The sequence below is a fragment of the Sceloporus occidentalis genome, unplaced genomic scaffold, assembly GCF_023333645.1.
Source record: "Sceloporus occidentalis isolate IW3139 unplaced genomic scaffold, rSceOcc1.0.p SCAF_72, whole genome shotgun sequence".
NCBI lineage: Eukaryota > Metazoa > Chordata > Lepidosauria > Squamata > Phrynosomatidae > Sceloporus > Sceloporus occidentalis.
This window is the reverse complement of record NW_028317052.1, coordinates 2,333,001-2,356,895: the sequence shown is the minus strand read 5'-3', so window position 1 is coordinate 2,356,895 and position 23,895 is coordinate 2,333,001.

The following is a 23,895-nucleotide window of genomic DNA, read 5'->3' as shown; positions in this document are numbered from 1 at the left end:
GTGCTGGCGGATTTATAGACTAGCTCATGTTTTATGTAGTGCTACTGATTGACGGAGAGATATGTATTATGTACTCGGTTTCTTGTCCTTGTTTCAGAAGCTATGCAAAAGCAATAGTAAATTGTACTGAAATTCTTAAAGCATATTGGGATTAAGAAGTGTTTTTCAGATAAAGTGATGCCGTACTTTTAATAATCCGGCATCCCACAGATAATGAGGTCTTGGGTGAGGTTTTTGGTGAGATTGATTTCCGTACTATTGGATGACTTCACCGCCTCTCGATGATATTGAAACAAAAATGAAACTGTGCGGTGCTGCCCTTCACACCTAAGCAGAGAAATCTGTGGCCCGGGTTCTCCAGTTTTGGCGGACCTGCCTGAAATTGCAACCCATGTGGAAAGTTAATCATAATTTGCTGTCTTTTTTTCATTGTTAAACCAAGTAGTCTCAAGAATAACTACTTTGTTATTTTTGCAGTATGGAATCCTCCTAACTTAAATTATAGACTTGGTTCTTACAGACAGAATGGTGATGGTGGTTCTTCATATTACTCTATCATTTATTCCGCTGTGTCCCTGCCATTGTCCTGTGGGCATTTATTTAATATGCCTAGAACAGCACCTCGGTATGTGAAGAATTACGAGTCAGAAGCAGAACTTGCTTTAATGGGAACCGTCACTATCACAGCTGTTACCACAACTACATTCATTAGTAAAAGCCATCTAGATTGTGTTCTGTGATTGTCTTGGACCAGTGTTCTCTGTTCCCTGGTCCCGAAGTTCTCCCCTTCTCCTCACTCACCCTTACACAGGCTGCCTGAACCAATCAACCACAGCCAGCAATTTAGCAATAATGGGGAGAAATAATCTTACAGATCCTGAGAAGGTGGGGTGAGGGATTAAGTTCCCTTCCCATGGTATTAGCTTCCCATGGTAACAACCTATGTGTTGTTTATTTGAGTCCATAAGCACAATTACATGAGTTTTTTTAGGTTTTATTTAGTGCTCCCCGTAGTGGTTTCCCTGCTCGTTCCTCCCTCTCAGGAACATGGCTCTGTAAGGCGGCTTGTGCGGTGGGGCCACCATACTCAGTCTGTATTGGCTGCATTTCCTAATTGATTCTATTAATAAAAGTTTATCAGTCAGAAGTCTCGTTTTCTAATGTCGGTAACTAAAGAGTGCAGTAAAGTGCAGTATAAAAATACAATAGTAGGTGCTGTACTGAAGAAGATATCTCTCTTGGTGGAAAGGAGCTTCGAGATTCCACGCCATATCTGCATTTCTTTTTCCATGGACTCTGAACTAGGGATGGTTTACGACCGTGCAGTTCTTCGTCCGAGCTCGTTACACACATTATATTTATAGAGAACCGACAGATTGTACAGTAGGGGCAGTGAAAATTGACAATAACTGTTAGACTGACAATATACAAAATTGACAGCAAGATGGCCCCGCTCTTGAGAACTTGCAATGTATTTTAAATATCGTAGAATAATTTCTCACCCCTTTAATGTTTTTATCCGCGTCATGTGTTGTTATAGATCACGGGCAGATTCGGCTGTTCGCCGCTGCTTTTTGTCTAAATTTTAGTGGTTTGGTCTCCTTAAAATATAAGCCACAGCAAAAAAAAAAGCAGAGTTTATTACCAAAACAAGATGGTTTTAGTTTTTTTTTTTTTTGAGGTCAGATTTTGTGTCTGCCGTAGGCGTTTACAGTCTCAGGATTATACCCTTTAATTATTCACGAGCTGCACACAGGTAGCCAAATATGCTGCCCCGCTCTATACACTAGAGCTGGATGACCTTGAGTACCTATGGCACAGCAAAAACAGGGTTAATTACCCCAACAGGCTCCCATTCTTTTTTCACTTTAAAAAATAGAACATTGATGAAAATTGGAAGTATCATTTTTTGTGTACAGAGTATCTACTGTATTTATGTTCAGGGCTGACTATTCTATATAGGTAAACGGGCAGTTGCCTAGCGGGTAGTGGACACTACAGCGTAGCAAGAAGGTGCCTACGGGAGAAGGGCGTTCATCTTAGGGCTTTATTGTTTAACATATTTACTAAGATTCTAATAATGTAATTACTGAGCAGGATCAGAAGTGTAGTTGATTTAAGATGCCGATGCTGGTTTGTTATTAATGGGCTATGAAATAAGGCAAACATTTCAGATCACTGCAGGTCTTACCAATTCCTTTCTATGTGTATCATGGCAGTGAATTACATATTGCAGTAACAGAAGTTGTTGGCTTCCATATTTAAATATGACAAATCTAAAGGGGGAGTAATCAGCCGAAACATTCCCTTGGTTTCCATAGTTACTGCTCCACGTTTAGCACTCTATCCCCGAGCACTTCTTTGTAAATATGGCGTTACATAGCGTACATGAAGCTCGAGCTCTGTGGTTTGACACACCGTGGTGTTCGGATCTCACGGACCACACATAAAATCACTGTTTTCGTGGTCTGTGTGATATTTTCGTTGTTAAATTGCTAAGTGGCTGATGTGGAATTCCACGGAGGAAGAAATAGGCAGCTGGCAGGAAGAACACGTTCTCCTGCAGAAAACTCATGGCTGACTTTGGCGACGGTCTATAAATGTGTTGCTTTTCGGATTCCACTTACTTGGCAGCGATGGGTAAAATTTCCAAACGTTAAGGTTATCCGAGGCAGCGAGCAGAATCTCTGTGTTGTATGGTTCATAGGACTCTTGCTTTGTACCAGACACGCGTGGAAAATGCCAACATGGGTGGAACGGCACGGATCCACGGATCTAAAACTGCATCACCGCCCCCGCCATGTGTCCTTTCACCCCTTCCACGGCTACTACTGTCACTGCACCGCCTCGCTAATTAGGTCTGTAGGAGGTCACGTCGTGCGGCTTCTTAACGAACCTTCGCAGTTATGTGTGTATAAATGAGCAGGATACACCATGTCTTTATAAATGTTTATCATCTCCTGATTAGCAGTATAGACGTGGATTCTTGTGTTGAAGGTTTGTGTGTGAGAGCCTGCAGGAGTCGCTGATACAGGTCTAGGCGGCAACTCAATGACTGCGACATTAAATCAATAAAAGCTTTTTTTATCTACACTTTTAAATTGAGCATTTTTTCTTTTATTCCTATTTTTATTATGTTTTATCTTTTATGTAGCAGTAGGAGATGCTGCAGCCCTTAAAACTGATTGGCAATATATAAGTAACGATCTCAGATCCTTGGTTGAAGGTGAAGTAATTGGTTATTATAATGCTGTTTTATGCCTGCCATCCCGTGCCTTAAAGAGTATGCTGTCTCCGGTGCTCCAGGCACCCCAGCACTTCTGACAGAATGGTGTGCCAATGGCACAACTATATTGGCCCCTGGAACCTGGTGCGGGGGGCAGCACGTAGATAAAATTGGCAACACCGTTTAATAATCTCAGCGCTAAGCCAGTAGCGGCATATGAGCTTCATATGTCATCCATGTCTGCTTAAATCAGTTATAGAAGTTGAGATGGAGTGAGCTGGCTCATGGCTGAACCAGGTTCTGGGCTTAGCTTGTTGAGCCAGAGTTGCCCACTCCATGTGGACTATTACAGGACAGTACAGGTAGAGTTTGAGTCTTGTATTGAAAGAGCCCATGTGGCTTGGCAAACTACGTCTTACACAGTTCTAAGAGGATGGGATCCTTAACTGGGTACAGCATTAATTAATGCTTCTGTAGTAAATGGGTATTGCCATTATAGGTAGCTATTGTGTCTATAAGGTTTGTTCTTCAGATGAAGAAACATCCAAAAGCTTATGTGACGCTACGTTTTTATGCAATAAAAGGTTTTGCCATCTAACCGTCTCCTATGGATGAAGACATCCCTCAGTTTTATCGAAAGAGTCCTCATTTATGTTTTCTACAAGTTTTCTGGTACGCTGCAGATGGCTTTTTGAAACGCACAAGTATGTCATTGTGTCAGTGAATCCTGAATTCTGTTGCACCTGTGAGTGGCGTATGCTGTGTTGGTAGTACACGTGAAGTCATTATAGGCACAGAGCTTTTATGCTATTATACGTCTGTAGTGTACAATGATTCATTTTAGCATTTTCCTTTGATGTCTATAACTAGCCTGCTGTACAATGTTTCTTTCTCTGGCGGGACATTGCAGCAAGTTCTTTAAGAAACGGTGTCCATCAGAGCTTCACAATGTCTATTACCTGGAAACAAATCCAGCCCGTGGTGCAGCTGGCACTGCAAATGATCTATACGTTCTGCCATGGGGGACGCTTGTTGAATGCTATGCGGACCACCGTTCACGTAGTCCCTATCTCCCCCCATATACTTTGCCAGAGCAAGTAAGATACGCCAACTCAATGTTTGTCTAAAATACAAACCACCATCCAGTAGACTTTAATTTTTAAAGAGGGATGTAGCAATCTCTAAACCGTTGTGAATTTCTGAATATCTGAATACATTTGTGATGAGAAGCCAGATCTGTAACAAGAAATCAGGTGCTATGTGAAACGTAGACAAATACTTTTTTGTACAGTATTCAAGAAGTAAGTTTTAGGTGATGAGTTTATGGACTAGATAAGACTTTTGGTTCCTAAGCTAAACTCCATGCTACTATGCAGTGAGCCGCTGGTTATAATCCCCAGTGTCATCTTCTGGCTGGGTGAAGTTGGTCAGACTTTTAGTCTTGGATTTCTGGGATGTTCTCTGTAATGTTACCTTCTTATGATCTGAGTTGGCTGACCAACACATTTGCTTCACTTCTGCTGCACCTTGCTTTGGGCCTTTCCCCTCTCGTCATCCGTTTCCAAGCCGGACCCTTGCAATGTTGATGTTATTTTGTTTGCGTTACAGAGTTCTCAGTTGGAAGAAGGTGAAATTGAAGTATTCTGCTGTCAGTGTGAAGATTCAGAACACGTAAATGGTACCAATGTACGTAGGTATATAAAGTTGTAGTGCACCCCCTAACACTTTAACATTATACGGTATGGAATGGAAGCCCCTTGATTAACACATCTCCTACCAAGTGTCCTATAGTTTGTTTCTTATAGTTATGTGTATGCATTCATTATGGATGATATTGCTTACATCTTTCAAAGTCTGCTTTGTGGGTTTGGTGCTTGGAAATGTAATATTAGGATGGGTAATAGAGAGATGTTCTTCTATAGTCTCTTTTTACTTTAGTGTAAATTAATTTCAAGAACCTAAAATGATAATTGAGCTTTCTTAAAAAAAAAGGGAAGGAATAGTTGTATGTTTTTCTCTCAATCAAGTCCAGCAGATTTAAAGTTCTGGATGCCAGTGGCCAACCAGAACAACTGCGCCTCTTAGAACACTCGGGATTTACCAACTCATTTTCTTGTATCTTTTTTCTGATTATAATCAGCGTCGTCTGGAGAGATAATAAAATACGCTTAATGTTTAGGTGTTTCTTTTCAAACTCTTAAAGTGATTGCTGACCTTACTGGTGTTAAAGTGGTTTCTTTTCACACTGTTAATAGGTTTTTTTGTATACGTTTTGAGAAGGTAGTAAACGTGAAGCTAATGTGTGTATTCTGAATGTATCCGTTGATTAGATTATATTTTTATGTTTAGGAAGATGTATTACAGTGCTTGATTAGGTTATAAATGATAAGGTTTTGGTGAGATGTACTGTACACCTTTCCCTCCTTCAGTTTGTTCTGCACTAGAAGGATCAGAATTTGGCTGATCATCTAAAATTGTTCTAGCGACCTAAATAGGGAAAGCCTCTTAATATAATTTGGGCATTATAAGTCCTATTTGTTATGGGATGCGCTACTTTTTATCATTGTACATAATAATATTTAATATAATAAATATATTATATATTTAAATAAAGAATGCTGTGTGGGGCCCAAATTTAAGCACATCTCATGTACTCAAGATGAAAATGCCTTGTTTAGCCATTGATCTATATCTAGGTTGTCTCCTGTCCTAGGCTTCACACTCCATACCCCCCTGTTCAGGCTTAGCATACCCTCCCTCCACACTCCCTATGGGGTGTCACGCCGATGTGACAAATTGTGAAAAGCCCCTCTAATTAAACTTATATAGCAGGATCTGTACATCATCTCGGCAGAACCCGATACGTCGACTAATTGGAAAATAAAAGCTAATGTCCCATATAGACAGCTGCCATTAATATCCCATTCTTGTTTCCCCTCCTGCTTTGGAAATAGACAGAAGAAAGCAGGTACCTTTTTTTTTTTTTTTAAATTAATGCATCAACTCCGGCTGCAGGGGGACTCCAATTCCCATTATCTTTAGTAAGCAGAGGATCATAGGAGTTAATTTTCAACACCAGCTGGAGAAATAGACTTTGAGCAGTCACATAGTGGCAATCACATAGCTTGCCCGGGGGAATATTGGACGCACATCATGGAAACCGTGATGTGAAAGAACCTTATTGAGGAAGATGTGGGTGGTGGTGGAAACGGCTTGGATTCTGGAAAACTAAATGCGGCATCTTTCAGCCATCCAGGGAGAGACTGCGAAGACAGATGGCGTTTTCAGACTACACTGAAGGTGTGAGGTCGCAGGAATGGAAACTAAAAGATAGTGTTGTGAACACATCTTTACAGCAGCAGCAGCAGCAGCATACCCTAAACATACATAATGCTATCTACATTACGATACGGATGTTGTAGTATACAGTGCTAGTGTGAGCGGCTTGTCATTGTTTGCATTAAACCCCCTGCCTTGATCTTCTTAATAAAATTGCTTGCCTTTCGGTAGCTTCCAACCCTTCTCTGCCGGTGACCTTCCAACCCTTCTCTGCCGGTGACCTTCCAACCCTTCTCTGCCGCTGACCTTCCAACCCTTCTCTGCCGCTGACCTTCCAACCCTTCTCTGCCGGTGACCTTCCAACCCTTCTCTGCCGCTGACCTTCCAACCCTTCTCTGCCGGTGACCTTCCAACCCTTCTCTGCCGGTGACCTTCCAACCCTTCTCTGCCGGTGACCTTCCAACCCTTCTCTGCCGGTGACCTTCCAACCCTTCTCTGCCGCTGACCTTCCAACCCTTCTCTGCCGGTGACCTTCCAACCCTTCTCTGCCGGTGACCTTGCAACCCTTCTCTGCCGGTGACCTTCCAACCCTTCTCTGCCAGTGACCTTCCAACCCTTCTCTGCCGGTGACCTTCCAACCCTTCTCTGCCGGTGACCTTGGCTCGTATTGTCAAATTCATGAGATGAGCTTTTCTGTGGCAGCAGAATTTTAGCAAGAATACGGGATAGGACCGTAAGCCTGGATTAAAGGCATGCATTAATTTAATACATCTGCCTATTGCTGGTGCTTGTTTGGTTATCTGTATAAATGTTTTGGAGATATTTAGTTATTACTATTATTTATTGTTTTATATAGTGCCATCATATTCCACGGTGCTGTACAATGGGTAAACAGGACATAACAAGAAATATGTCATTTAACAATTTGACTTACAGAAAAAAACAGGTGTAAAGTAAATTCAAAGCTTGTCTGAGTGCGGTCCATACTCAGACAAGCTTTCAATTTAGTTTACATTTTAGATTTGGGAAACTGAGATCTGTGTCTAGATATGGTTTAACTACTACCTCATATCTGTGTATGTGTATATATATATGTGTGTGTATATATGTATGTATATATATATAATGTATGTATATAGTTTCCTGCCCCACACCACCCTTGAAAGGCTGCCTGAATCAAAAACAATGAGCGGTTTTACAATATGTTGAGAGATAACGTAATGGGGAGGAATAATAATACAGATCACAAAAACCCAGAGTTAAGATAGCTGCTTCAAGGTTATACATGCAAAGTGTAATGGGGAGGAATGATAATCTAGATCCTGAAAACATGGCTGCTTCAAGGTTATAAATGCAAGGTGTTCTTCCAACTCACATATGTTGTTATTTTAATCCGCAGGTTTATTTCGAGTACAGAACTGTAAAATGTACTTTAACACCCTAGAATTAATGACAAGTATTTGCTTTGCGTGTCGTATGGGGTGATCCACAGGACACGGGGCTTGTTGGAACGTATATCGAGTAAGCAGAATGCAAAACGATTTGCCAAACAATGAAGGAAGCATTTTTTTTTCTTTTAACTGCGCTGGAATAGAAAGATATCAGATTTTTGGGTATAAGAGGAATAATGCAAAAAAACATTGAACGTGCATTAAATATCATCATAATAAGTGAAATGGCAAATGTTGAAATGCTTAGGGTTTGTATGAGGACTTTCTTCGGGTTTTATTTAGGTGGACTGGAAAACTGAGAGAATTAACTTGATGTAATTTAGGTTTCTATCAATAAGTTGACACAAGGATCTTTATTTTCTGTGTGTCTGGATGTGTTCTTTTTAGCGCATTGCTTGCAGACAGAGATACGTCTGTTCCTCCGCTCCCTTTGGTCTCAGAACGTCTTTAGATCCTACAGGGAGAGGCCCAGACATGACCTCCAAGGCATTTTTCATATCTTTGTCCAACAAAGGGGTACCGTTTGCCTGCGATAACAGAAGTAATTATATCATTCTCTAAAAATCACCGGCCCCCTTAACCTTTGGGCATACATATTTCTTGCTTGCTTTGAAGTATAATTTTGTAATTACAGTTGCAATAACTGCGGAAGAAACAGAGAACGAGAGAGGACTTTAATGAAATACACTGTAGGCTGTTTTATTCTTCGCTTTCTTGTGAGCTGATGACATCTTATTCTCACGTTTCTTCAGTGCAAGTTTAGACACCTATCAGTAAACAAGACTTAAAGGAAAAGGCCTTCTAATCTTGTTAGAACTCAGTGGCCACAAGCGGGGTAATCAGTGTATTTATTATTTACGACGTGTTTACATAAAAAATGTTCTTAACATGTTAGACTGGTTTTTTTTTTGGTTTTTTTTTATCCGTTCTTGTTACTCAAGATTCAAAATGGTTCCCATATCTTGACTTGATGCAAGTTCATAGACTATACCGTAATTTACTACCATGCGTCTTGTTGGACACACACACTTACAGTGAGACAATGCATGTCTTCTGGACCATTTCTCCTTTTTACTTTCTTCCATTGGGTACCAGTACCTTGGGCCAGAGAGATGCCAGATGGTTTTTCCTGCCTTCTTCTCATTTGTTTATATAGCATCAACATGGATGGACAAAACCCAATACATATCTTGAAAGGGGTCATGCACACAAGCTTACAGTAAGCCTTCTACATTTTCCTTTTTTGGGGGAACTCCTGCATCTTGTGACTTCTCATGGCGAGGATTAGTATAGAATGTATGGACTCATTTACAGTTCGTTAGCAATCAGCAGGATTTTCGCCTGGACTTGGCAGGGCCCTAGAACCCCACTGAACTCTGAATCTGCAATATATTGAAAAGGGTACCTTTAAGATACCTTTTAAGAGGGAGACTAGTAACCTTCCAAGCAGGACCCTAGTTATCTCATGTATCGGGCTGTCATAGTCGTTCTATTCTAGTTCTGTCATACTCGTGAATGTATGTATTGTAAGAAGCGCTGCGTATATAAGTAAAAGATAATAATAGTAAACTCTGGTTTTAAGTGACTGAGGTAGTTTTCCTACGAGATGCGGGGTCTTGGGTTATCAAAGTTTGCTCTTCTATGGCTAAAATGAAATGGGTTAGAATGTCTTGTTGGGGCAAACAGTCGTAATGGGAGCTTTGTTGGAATATTCTCTTATTATTAGGAAAACTGTCCCGGCTATATTGGTTTTGTCCTATATTCCATCTTTTATAAGTCAGGTAGAAGCTTTTAAATAAAGAGAGTACACAGTAGATAAAGCAGGTGGTTTGCAAAGGTGGGAGGGGGATAAGGGAAAGTTTATAACCAGATTCAATGGAAAGCGAAAAGGATTACGGGATTAGGAAACTAAAGGCTGATTGCAGATTAAAAACGATGCCGCATAGTCCTGTCCTGTGAATTATTTCTCATTTAATGCATGAGGGCAGTTGTGATTTTAACACACAATCATACAAAAAATAAAAGTAATAGAAAAAAGTAAAGGGACTTTTTGTGTCTGACCAGATGTGGCATTATTTGGCATGATACCCATGCCAATCGTATTATTTTCTAGATGCCCACTGTTTGGGGAAGGCACAATTCTTCCTGATTTACTGTAAGTAGCCATAGATTTCTTTTTTTTAAATAATCATAGGTCATGTCCTGGTTCCATAAAGAGCCCAATAAAACAAGAGCTCTGTGACGGAGAATGTCATTAATTCCATGCTGCTTAAGGACAAAGAAAATTGCCACCAAGTAGCTGTTTTTTTTTTTTAAAAATCTAAAATATTTATACTACTTGCTTTCAAAATGTCCAGCAATATCACCCATGCATTTAAATTACTACCAAAAAATTGTTCTACAATCCAGTTTTTTTTAAAATATTTTATTTTTTTTGGTCCAATTTAGCTACATTTTACAAGTATTTTATTTTTTAGGGTAAATCAATATTTTTTGAGTATGAGGGGTACAGAAAGGAAAAAAGGGAAGGGGGATGAGACCCAATCAAAGTAGAAGGAAGATAAGTCACCAAGCGAGGTGACCCTAATAAAGGACAATGTTCTACATGGTTGGAGTGTAAAATAAGCATGGCGGTTTCATATAGCTGTATAACAACATAGTACATAAAAAAGGGAAGAAATGGAAAGGGTAACTGCAGAACAGCCGAAAAAGCTCCCCTGGTCCAGCTGCACCATTGCTTAGGTGGGCATTTAACAAGGAGCAAATCTGGGAAGCAGATAGAAACTCCAGCCCGGAAACCAACTGCATTAGTAGCCGAATGTATCAACTCCTCAAGAATTGGAGGGGCAGTCCTATCTTTTCCATAAAGATCTTTTATTATTTGTATAAAATCCTGCATTTATGTAATCATTCCATAATCATTCCGTAATACTGACATTTACCGTATTTGCTCGATTATAAGACGAGGTTTTTTTCAGAGCAAATGCTCTGAAAAATACCCCTCGTCTTCTAATCGGGGTCGTCTTCTAATCAGACCTCAAATAGAGTCTGATTAGGAGACTAAGATCCAGATCCCCCGCACCGCTGCAGGGGACCTGGAACCCCTTGTCTCCCCCCCCCCCCCCCCCGGCTGCAGCGGAAGGCGACGTCAACCCGCTGCCCCGGCTGGAAGCACCGGTAAGAGAGGGGAGGGAGGGGGGAGAGAGTGTGTGTGTGTGTGTATTAGTTAAATGGGGGTATAGGGTGTGTGTGTGTGTGTGTGTTAAATGGGGGCATAGGGCATTTCTGGAGTGGCGTTAAGGGGGCATTTAATAGAGCACTCTGCCTCCTGAAATGCCTTATACCTCCCTATATGCCACCCTGCCCCATAATATGCCTTTTAACCCCCTAAATGCCAGAGTGGCATATAGGGGTATAAGGCATTTCTGGAGGCAGAGTGCTCTATACAATGCCTTTTAACTCCCTTAATGCCACTCTGCCTCCTGGAATGCCTTATACCTCCCTATATGCCACTCTGCCCCACAATATGCATTTTAACCCCCTAAATGCCAGAATGGGATATAGGGGTATAAGGCATTTCTGGAGGCAGAGTGGCACATAGGGGGTCAAAAGGCATACCATGGGGCACAGTGGCATATAGAGAGTTAAAAGGCATATCATGAGACACAGTGCCATATTGGTGTGGCAAGCCTGGGGGCAGATGTGCGTAACTGGGGGACAGGTTGGAAAATACAAGGAAATAAAAACAAAAAAAATATTTTTCTCAATCATAGCTTTTATTTAAAAAAAATAGTTTACATGAATTAACATTTACTGGTAAAACTTTTTTCCTTTGGGGTCGTCTTATATTCAGGCTTTTTCTTTTTTTCCTAAGTTAATATTCAGATTTTGGGGGGTCGTCTTATAATCAGGGTCGTCTTATAATCGAGCAAATACGGTAATACAAAGTCTTCCTTTCTTACAGAGCGGTGAGAATATAAAATGATCTTTTGTGTGCCGTTTAACATTCCTTTGAGTTTATATTTACGGTCCTGGATTCTCTTGCGTTGTGTAGATCAGTAGCATTCATTTGTCTTCATAGCAAATCATGTGTTAAAGGTTTGTCCTGCCTTCTTTGCAGCCTGATTTCATGTGCAGTCAAGCAGGGGAGTCCTTGCAGTGATGCAAGGCCAGGCAGAAGGCATGTATTAAAAGGCCGCTAACTACAATACAATTAGCACATCTGCTTAACATGGATTTATTTCTCTGACCTTATATCTGTCCAATCTTCACGTTTTAAATGGGTAATTAATTATATTTGTGATTTATGTCTTTTATAAATAATCCTACCTAATAAATATCCTCTATAGGTCATTTAATGATTTGGCATTTAATAGTTATTAAGATTGTACTGCCTTTGATATCGTGTTCAGTATCTGCATGCGATGGTTTGGTTGCCGTTAGGGAAACAGATGGTTCAGGATCAGATGATCAGCCAGCGTGGAGCAGCGGCTCTCCTGTAAGAATAATGGTGGGCGTGCGTAATATATTTTAGGGTCACGTGATTACAAGGTGAAAATAAAACAACTGTACGGGGTGGGGAACACGCCAAATGTGCTTTGATAATTCTTGAGGTACAGGCTTTCTCGTTCCTTATTGAAGTCACTGTTTCCCTGGTAAGATACAATGGAAGCCGGGAGCCCTCCGGTATTAAGGATTCCTGAGCTCCCGTCATCCTTTGTGATCAGCCCCCTGTACCTTCTGTCTCCCTAAAGCTGAATTGTTACATGATCCACTGCCTATGTCTCGTTTAGTCCTTGCTCATTGTACAGCGATATAGAATATGACGGTGCCATATAAAGCAATAAATAATAGTAGGTTTTATCTTTCTAGCTGTTTAACATCTGCGATGATCCATGGCGAAAAAGGAATATATATACGTGTCTCCGATTCAGCTACAAACCCCATACATCAGCTAACATGCGGTTGAACAGCAACTCCTACAGTGCTCAGCCAGCCATTGCCTGTTCCACAAAAGCATATTGAATGGTCTTGTGCCCGTGCAATAAAGACAAATGCTGTTTCTAATCTAAGTGGCCTCCTAGCACTGCTTTTAGTCTTCTGTTGGTTTATCTGCAACTAAGTATTTAGAATTTTATATAAGATATTTGTAAGCCAATTAATATGTGGCTTATCTACCAAAAACAAAAATATTAGTCATGTTGTTAGTGGTGTCCAGCGTGAATTCCTTTGTTATTTTTGTTGGCGCTCCGCGGTGTGTATTCATGTGCGCTGGTTTCCTGGCTGCTTGCAAGCGATCAGTACTGCATGCAAAGATCAAACACAAGTCATTTAGGAAAAGGGGGTATGGGTCTACAATGAAATGGATTTTCCAGTAGTATAGTGTTACAAAGGGATGTTTAGAATAAATATATTCTTACAATTACATTTGTAATATGGTTAGGGCGCCTGCTTACAGTTGCATTAATAAAAGGGAAGTCTTTAGACTGTCCAGTTTATTTAGTAAATTGTTGGAATTCTCTGTATCCCATATTGAGAATACGAAAAAATAATCTCTGTCCCCTTCTCTAACTGTACTGCAGACTTCTGTCCATACATGTTCAATATATACATATGCATCTTTCTTTACAATGTAACCACTCCCTGGCAAAAGAAAGTCTCTGTAGTCTCACTCGCTGGTGCGGAGGACAGAGGAGGGTTATATAATATATTTAATATCAGTGTTAAACCTGATGGGCCTGTGTCATTTTATGAACTTCTTGTGTGGTTTAGGCTCAGGGCGCCATAAATTGAATTCAAGACTCTGCCTCTTGGATCCAGACTTTGTCTTTGGGCAAGTCTGCCGCATTATACAAGAAGAAGTGAGACAGTGAATTTTTCCTCTCCCCACTTTCTCTACTCTAAGAACTGAACAATTATCAGCCAACACCAAAAGATTAGTGTCTTTCCTATAGGAGCCTAGTAAGGACATACCCTATATTAGTCAATGCTGTCGTCGTTTGATTGTTAGTTGGCTTTCCTTTTCCTCTACAGAGTAGTTCTCATTGTCTTCAGACCTGGAATTTTTCCAAGTTCGAGAAAGAAGTGCTAATGTGTTGTTTTTACCATTGCATGTATACTATAGACCTCAAACAGTCCTTTGGGCTCTTGCTATGAGATGTCCAGGAATCAAGCATTCCATATGTTATGTTAGTCAAGTAGTCCTTATGCTATATTTTTTTAACAAAGATATGCCTTCAGAGCTACTTATTAACGGCCACGTGTACCTGAGATCTAGTAACTACCGGACTTCCACTCTGGCCAACTTAGCCATGGCTCACCAGTTACACTAAGTAGAAAGCCATCCTGGTAGAAGGCCATCCTGGTAGAAGGCCCATGCCAGCTTGTAGAACAATCGTATAATTCTGCAATATGGGATCCCTAATAATACATATCCTACAAGATCCCCAACCTTTTGCTTTTCCCCCATGGGGTCACCGTTTCCCTTTGATTAGCTGAGTAACATTACTTTTGTGGTTGCTGCTGATAGTGTTATGGCAGGCAGTCCACCAAGTCTAAGTATGAATAAGCATCCAAATAAAAGAACAGCAATTCTAGGTGAAATACTACTCATTTTAATGAAAGCCAGGTATTTGACACAGGGGTATCTTTGCACGTTCTTCGAACGTCACCCATTGATGTTAATGTGCTTGTAAGGACAAACTCCCCTGCTTAGGACTGGCCTTTCATATAGGTCAATTAGGCAGCTGCTTAGGGTGATGGGCTGGTAGAGGGTGCCAGCATTGGGCTATTTCCTATGTTAGCCATCAAGTACATGCAGTAGGCGGCACTGGAGACGTGGTTTGTCTAGGGCGTTAGAAACCGTATGTTTCTCTGCTGTACGCTGCAGCTTCAGTATGGACTTGCGCTAGCAGTTCTCTTTATCTGCTCTTTTTTAATGTCAGAGTGTCCCTCCCCTAGGACTGCCATATAAATAAAAATTAGCACATTAAATATCCCTTTTTTATTCCTGAATTCTTCCTACTGTTCTTCCCTTTCTGTTGGAGTGTGCCTGCTTTATTTGTTATTCTCATAAAGAGATTACATTGTGAGTTTATATTGATAACACACACGCTATGACTGACTCAAGAACAATAGGGGTTAAGCTAATTCTGTTGACCTGTTGCTTGGATCTTTGTTTTCCTGCGAGAGGTTTCCGGTTGCACACCTGTCATTCTGTTTTAATACATTTAAAACCATCCCGCTTTGCATGCAGCCTTAAGCATAAGGGTTTTGCTCAATGGGGTGGTTGGAGTTTATTTTGGGTGATTGGAGTATCAGCACAACCTTTTGTACTAATCTGTCTCTGTCAAGGTCATTGGGCCATAGGTATTGTTGCTTAATCAAATAACTGTGTTTATTTTACATTTATTTTACAATTCACTGTACACCGTGTGCTCCTTTGCCATAGAACACCATTTTGTGGACACTTAACTCTTGTTAAGGCGCATGAATGAACGACAATACAATTTTTATGCCAGTTCATCATTAAATGAAATTGCTTTTATTTCCACTGGACAGAGCAGCTTCTGTGAATTTCTATTTTATTGTCGGCTATTATAGATGTTTTTCCTGTTCCACCAGCTTTTCTCACTCATCCATACATAATCCGAAATAATGTATGTGTCTAAGAACTGATGGCAGATAAAAGCTGTTTGCAGCACCCAGCCTGCATTTCATTCTACATTCTTCGAAACCTCAAACCTTACTTGGTCCTCATCATATGTCCAGGATAACATTTTGTCCGCCCCATTCCTGCTGCCTGATAGTGTTGCCCATGGAGGTTTCTTATCCTAACTCTCCACGTTTCAATACAGTTTACTCTTGATCTTTGTTAAATCCGTTTAATTGTTTTACAGGTTCCTGGCATACCCCTCTTGTCTGTCCTTTTAGTCCTTCTAGATAAGTACGCGTTAACCCTAAACCAGTTTAGTAGACGTTCTTTGGTCTCCAGATGTGAGCACACAAAAGGTAACGCAACCTAAGGCTTCCTTGTAGAGGTATAGAAACAGCAAAGCGTCTCACACTAATAAAACATGCCTAGTGTACTTGACTCTGTGCAAAGGTGGTTGTCCATCGAGACGAAACATTACTCATGTTTGGGTTTATTCACTAAAGGGAGAGTTTGCAAAAGAGTTGTGGTTTCAGCTCCTTGAAGTTATAAAGGTCCAACCCCAGTGAGCTTCTGCTCCAGGGACAGCTTTGGCCGGCCCTAATGTACAGTTAAATCGGTGAGATTTCTTCAATGAACTATACATTATGCGGGGCCATCTCAGCCGTTCATGCAGGAGAAACCTACCAGTGCTGCACCTTGAAAATGAACAAGGACAGTGTACTGTTTTGAGCTATAATTATTAAGGATGGTGGTAGAACAACCAGGCCTGTACCAGAGCCTTTCACTGGATGCATTTGTATCTATAATGGTCTGAAGACACCAGAGCTCAGCAGCTAGAAGTCTACTCTGGGGAACGCTGTTGCACAGATACTCGCGTTTTCTTCAGCGAGTATAAAATGCAACCATATCTTCTGGGCAGTCATCACAGTTTTACATCTTTTACAGAGATATTCATTCCACGTGAAAATATATGTAACAAAACATGGCCCCCAAAAAGAGCTTTTGGAGTTGTGAGTTTGTTATATAAGTGCAATTATTTATATAGCACCAGCAAACTCCATACGTGTGTGTATATGATTTTACATTGCCGTTCTATATTGAGACGTTAAGCTCCGGACCCAGTGATACGACAGCATATACGTTTCTGGGAGTGCTTGACGTCATTCTTGTTGGAAATGGGGCCTCATTATATCCAGAAAAGGCATGGTATGCAAGCTTTAGCATGTTTTAAAAATTACTATGTAGCTTCCCCTACACGGTAGCTTTTCAGCTACGAGGATATATTTGTATTGTGGACAGTGCCATGGTGACACGGAAACAATGGAAGAAGATCTTGAACTTTGAAAAAAAAAGCACGCAACACTCGTTGTTCATATTGTATTCGCCTGCTTTTTATTAATAATGATAAATCCCCCCAACTCCCCATCACCTACAAAATATGAGCTGCTTTATCAGGCTAGCTTGGGCCTTGCATGGAAGGGTCACGGCAGGGTACGCTCTTGAGCCATGTTTTGTTAACATTGACTAGCGCAAAACTTTCAGTGGTAATGTAATTACATAAAGAGAGAGGTTTATTTATTGATAGAGGTTTATTCACTAAGCCAGGAGTTTACAGGAGAGTTTATATGAGTTTTACCTACCTGACTTCACTATGCATTATAAAGGGCCAACCTGCGACCCCTGTAGTTACGCCACCGGAAGCTGCAACTGCAGCTTCTCCTTAACAAAGTACTTTCGTATGCCGTAAGTGTCCCTTTAATAAATACTCATTTACTGTGACTGTAGTATTGACAACGGATAAAAGAATATTAGAGAAATGCAGATCTACTCCTGTCTGTCTCAGCGCTGAAATCCCTAAGGAAGGATTACCCCGCACCCTGATCAGATGACCGCAGTCAGAACAATCAGAGTGCTTCTCTGTGAAAATAATCCTAAATAATCATTTTATTTAATTATCTGTAATAAATACGCAAAGTAACCCGACTTATACAGTCTTTAGTTTGTATATTTTATCTCTATAACAAAATAATAATACAAAAACCCCAACAAAATAACACCTTGTTAACCAAGATGGCAAGGTGTATTTTCTGTTCAGCCTTTAATGGCAAGTTAATGTCAAATTACCAGACATTGTCAGTGTTATCCTTGACTCTCTTTTTCAGTCCACCCAATTCTTCCCTAAGGATTTCCCCGCAGATCCTTGTCCTCTCCTGCTGATGAGAGGCGTTCTTCTAGGATACTGTTCCTGCAGGTCATCTTGGTGCACGATGATGTCACCTGATGATGCGTAAAGGCTACTGCCGTCTCAGGCACCGATCTTTAACATTAGCTTCAGACTATCTGTATTTCTGTAAAGAGCAAAGCAACATATTTTATATGAAATGATATTTATAGGAAGAGAACTCATGAAGAACTCTAGAAGGAAAGTGCTGAATCTTGACGGTAATGCAGACTGGGCATCTCCAGAGGCAGTATTTACCTTTCTGTAGTCGGGGCATGTTGTGGTCTCCTGTGAAAGGACAGTTTTCTCATTTTTAGCTGAATGTGGGATTTCTCAGCTACTTGGCGTGTGTGCCGGAGCCGTCTACTGTGTACAGAGCCGACCGCGGAGCCGCACACTGTACCTTTCTTCCTCTGGAGCGAGCAGCTACGTTCAGCCCATCCTGAAGCCTAATATTTCACTTCCAAGGATAATGGATCTGTACTTGGAAAATATTCAGTAAAAAAGCGTGTTGTGTATAGGATAAAAAAAAAACCACACGTCTGGTATGGAAACGGGATCCTAAAAGGAAATAATAATTTAAGACTCGGAAAGCTAATCGCTGTGTAATTCTTTTTCTTACCTCTGCTCATGAACTGTGAATTGTTGGACATGCTCGGTGAGATAGAGTTTGATTTAATGATCACCTAAAGTTTATTTTATTTACACGGAGTCTAGAGAAACCCATGGCAGAATTCATCACTTGAGCTGATGAAATGAGAACTTTTAAAGAGCCTACAGTTGAGTTGCCCCAAAGCTTGGGATTAGAAACCTAGAGTTTGATGGCAGTTTAGACACATTGGGCTCATCTAGTCTGCCCATTCTCCCTGATGTGAAGACCTTTATCAGTAATCGGTCTTTTTTAGATGCCTATCCCATACATATTGTATAGAAAAACGTCCTTTTATAACATCTAACCCACTAGTTTTAGATCACGACCTCTTGTTTGAAGGTTTCTCCTCCTTTGAAATAAACTTCTCTCCTGTAGTAGATTTTCTTCAAAGCGGATCTTCTGTCTGATGACTATCCAAGTTTTTAAGGGACACTACAATGGTCAGAAAAATCTGCTTGTAAGTGTGTGTGGTAGGGGGCTTCTAGTGTTTCCAAGAATAACTTTGCCTTACGTTTAGATGTTCTAAGGATTAGCTCTGTTCCTGGTTTAGCTGTGGTTGTCACCTTATGATTCACCTTTTTTTGCATACAAATGTTTAGTGGGATCCATCCAAGCACACCACCCCCTCCACTGTCCTTATTTTGCAAGCTGGGAGTACCGAATTACATCTTTTGCTTAGCGGTGCACATGTGCAAGATACTCCTCACCAGCTGGCTCCAAAGCTGGCTCGCATGAGTCTCAGGCAGGGTGTCTAACAAGATCCCCTTTGTGCATGCGCAGAGAGCACTCTCACTGTTTTCAGTGGGAACGCTTTTCTTCCAGTGATTGGTTGGTTGCTTCAAGCAGGCAAAAGTGGAGTGAAATGCAGACAGTAGTGGGTTGTGTCAGCTTTTATGTAAAATAATACAGGGCTTGACAAATTTGTTGTGAATCTAGGCACCAGCTAAAAAAGTTAGGAGCCAGGATTTTTTTTAAACTAACAGTTGGTTAGGAGTGATCTGATCATCATCAGCCCACTTACTAAACTCACAGCGTTTGACCTGGAAGCACCCTGGACTTTCAGGTCAATGCTGTTTTTTTTTTTGTTTGTTTTTTATATATATATATATTTTTTAACGCTTTCAATGCTGATGTTCCATTGGAGCACAGCATTGACTGATATTCAGTCCCCACAAGCTTGTGGGGACAAATATTAACCCCTGCAATGCCACGAATGTGTTATACACAATTGTGGAATTGAAGGGGTTAATGCTGCACTGTCGCTCTCATGGAGCGATCAGGCAGCAGGGGGGTGTTGGGGCTGCTCTCCACACTCATGTGGAGAACCCTCTCCCCTGTCCCTGGCAGCTGGGACTCAATTGCTGGTCTATAGAGCAGCCACTGCAGGGGGGAGTCTCTGATGACTGCTGTAGGCTTCCATGCCTACAGGAATCATCAAAGGGCTTGTGGGGGCTCGTTTTTGCTGTTGCTGGTCTGCAGGCAGACCACCGGCAGCAGAGCCCCTTACAAAATGCGAATTAACCCCTAAATTGAAGGGGTTAACGCTGCACTGTCGCTCTCATGCAGCGATCAGGCAGCAGGGGGGTGTTGGGTTAGGTCCCCACACTTGTGTCGGGACCCAATCAACACTGAACCCCCTTCCCTGAAGCTGCCTGTGGCAGCTGAAAACGCTATTGCAGGTTTTCCTGCATTCGCGGTTTCAGCCTACAGGATCACTCCGTGGGAGGGATCTCAGGCTCGGGGGCGGCCTCTGAGTGGCTGTGCTGTCTGCCCATTTTTTTGTGTGGATGTAAGAGGCTGACAAACTCCTAGACGCCAGGACAAAATTCTGAGTCGCCATGGCGACCTGGCGCCTGGGATTTGTCGAGCCCTGAAATAATGGATGTTTAAAGTAGTTTAATATTAACTGATCATTGGCACGTAATGTCCCTTTAGTAATGCCATTTGAAAAGGAACCAAAGGTTGGTTAAGTTTGTCTACTGTTCGAGATGTATTTTCATTACCCATATATTGGGGGCTTGGAAACTAAATGCATTGCTTAGACCTCTGCTATTTAAAACATTTAATAGCAACACTCTTAATAATTTGAAAACCCATTCTGCTAGAAACACATACAGCAGGGAAGCCGGGTATCTCTCTTTTGAGTACAGAGTATACGGTACAAGTGTAGCCTGCTATCTGAAAATGGAATGTAAAAGCAAAAATCATGTTCGGATTTCTTTCTGTTACCAAAAACAACAGGTGCTAATGCAGGTTTCTCGTAAAAATGAGGTGGCAAAAAGCTTTCGAAAAGTGGGGATACCTGTGTTAGTGTTTTTGGACTTCTGTAGCACAAGAAGGGCATTTTAGAAAAATACAGTATAGTGCTGCCCTCTAGTGGAAATAAGGAAATGTGCAGCCTCCCAATATACTGTAATAGTGTAACGATTATTAGCACTGTACATATGTGAAACGTCAGAGAGAGAGATTTATGTAGCTGAGAAATTACAGGGAAGCTGAATCAACATATCATTAATGCAGATGGAATTAAATCATTATGGCTTTAAAAACATCGTATGACTATATTCAGTAGAGCAAAAGGTAATGATATGGAAATTAGTATTTTAATCCAATGATTTTGGTTATATTATTATTATTTATTGTTTTATATAGCGCCATCAAATTCCATAGGGCTGTACAATGGGTAGTCAGGACATAACAAGTAGTACATAACAATTTGACTTAAAGAAGAAGAATCTAAGCAGTCATCATTAGGATATTTCAACTTTTTTTTAAGGTGTGGGAGCAATATTGGTTGGTCTTTTTCTATCTGTCTATACATTTATCCACCTGTCTACTGCTTTCTCCAAAATGCATATTATATTCTTATAAAATGAAACCACTTACCTGGGGTAGAAGCTACTTGAAGTGGCCGATCAGTGGAAGGTAAGCGCTCCCATTGAAATCAGGGGTGTGAATAGACCACCGCCTGCGGCGTTTGTCAGGATGCAACAGAAATGATATGCATTACAGTAAGTATGACAGCTGGAGTATCGCTTTAAATATACATTGCACAATGTTCAAGGGATAAGAGCTGCACTAATGTGCTTAACCAGATATATGGCTAATCCAGCGGCTCATTTATCGGGTATGACGCTAATCTTAATAAACTGGCGGCAAGTTCACCTGTAAGCGCAGGCGAGGCACGCTAGAGCGACCAATACGCAAGTGGGTGTAGAGCCGGTGAAAGTTGAGATCCATTAAATGGATCTTAATAAAGGCACAGTCGGTAAGTAGTGCCACTGAGGCAACAAAGAGGGCCTAATTCTGCGTATTCTTGTCTAAATGTATCTTTTATTGAGACGCCTATGCGTTGTGCCTCAATATATTAAGGTCTGTGTGTGCACTTGTAGAACTCTTTTCATGAACCGCAGAGAGGGGGCACACTAACAAACACATGCATTTTGTTTGAACTTCTCTTTTTAATAGATTGTATTTTTATATATTTTTTAGAAACATTTGCCACTATGCTTATATACGTCCCATTTGTTTATCTTTGTATTTTTCTGTTACTTGCTCTGGAAGTCGCACAGAAACGAGGAGACGGTTATAGACATGTACCTAATATGACCCCAGGTCTGGATTTACATTGCTTTCAATAAAAAAAAAAAAAACCCCAAAGAAGTAAATATTTGCCCTTTAGGAGGGACACGGGAGGCACATTAGCAGATGTATCCGACGCCTGAAATATAGGTGGAGTATAAGCATGGTGTCCACATGGTGCCTCTAAACGGGCGATGGTCTAGATTCCATGTTGCGTGCTGATCACATCAGCCGTTTTCCGCGTACATACGTCTGACATGACTGTGATGAGCGTGTGCTGCCCCGCTCTATGTGTGATATAAAACCGAGTCATTCATCGAGACAGGGCAGCAGTCCGCAGGATGTATACGTGTCCTGGACAAACATCACGGACCTTTCTTGCTGACTTCCTCTTTCCTGTCCCGTATCTTTTCCGCTTTCCTCTCTGCATCTTTTTAATGACAATGGTGGCATAAGCCGAACCACAAAAAGGGACTTCAGCGCGTGTTCGTATTTGCCGCCTTACCTGTTACCGTTGCAATTAGATTAGACGCTTTAAAGCATTTGAATAATATTTATTCATTCATATGTACAGCGGCTGCTAATGGACTGAGGAAGATAGTTGCTATCTTATTGTTTCACTTACAAAGTCTTTTCATTTACTCGAATTGAAGGGGTTTGTGGGAGAATGAAGTCTTTCATGAACTGATGTGATGCCTTCTGAGACGGATAAAAGTAAACCTTCCGAATGATTGTTGTTGTAGAAATTTAAATCTCCATGTATGTTTTGCATATTGTGCTATTGAGTAGTTTAGAGTTTTTGAGCTGCTTGTTCCATGGCCGATGATGATGATGATGATGATGAGCAAACTGTACAAATGATAATTGGTAACTGGAAGTTTTATAATTATCATAAGATTTTTGGTTTCTGAAAATGACTTGAAAGGTGTAGGTATGTAAGTAAGGGAAGGTAGTAGGTGTGGGTAGGTAATTCATTTATTGTATGCTGCACTCTGGAGTCCTCAGCTGATTGATGAGCTATTGAATTATACATTAGCCCAGTATTAAAGGTATTACTGTCTACTACAATGCATAGAGCAATGATAGAATTAAGCTGTGACACGTATGTGATGTCACCATGTGATGTCACCAATGCAAGTAATCCAAAATGGACGTCCTAGATGGAACTTGGCAGAGATCCCTTCTTGGCTCTCATTGTCTTGGTTGAGGGAAGAAAAGCCTTCCATCCCCTTAAATAAGGAGTAGAAGGTGAATATTATACACCCGTGCCTGGGGTCGACTGCCACAGATGCCAATGTTAGGAGAAGGAGAAGTGAAAGGTTATTGTTGGCGTACCTGACAAAGAAATTGAAAGACTGTGTAAAGGGTTTATTATATCAGAAAAAGTTAATAGCGGGTGTTATGTATGTATTGTTAATGTCCAGTATTATTCAGTAGTATGTATCTTGTGTCTTTTTATACATGGAATTCCACTGCATATTAATGCTTTGGAACCATGAACCGCGTTATAAATATTTCTTGTTTTTAGAAAGCGAGAGCTCTGTAGAAGCTTTTAGATTTCACTGATAATGTATCTATTACAAATAGAAGTAACATATTTAACTGTTGTGTTTCTGATACAGGAGGCTGACAGTGGAGAGGAAGAGTGCCGGTCTCAGCCCAGAAGGTAAGATGAGTATTTGGAGCGTTAAGGCATGGCCTTATGTGTGGTATATGTTTGTTTTTGTTTTTAATAGGTGGTTAATGTATAACTCCTAATAGAGGTTTGGCTGCCAGGACTTGGCACGCTGCTTCGAACTGCCCCGATTTAAGATTAGTTTTCCTCAGTGT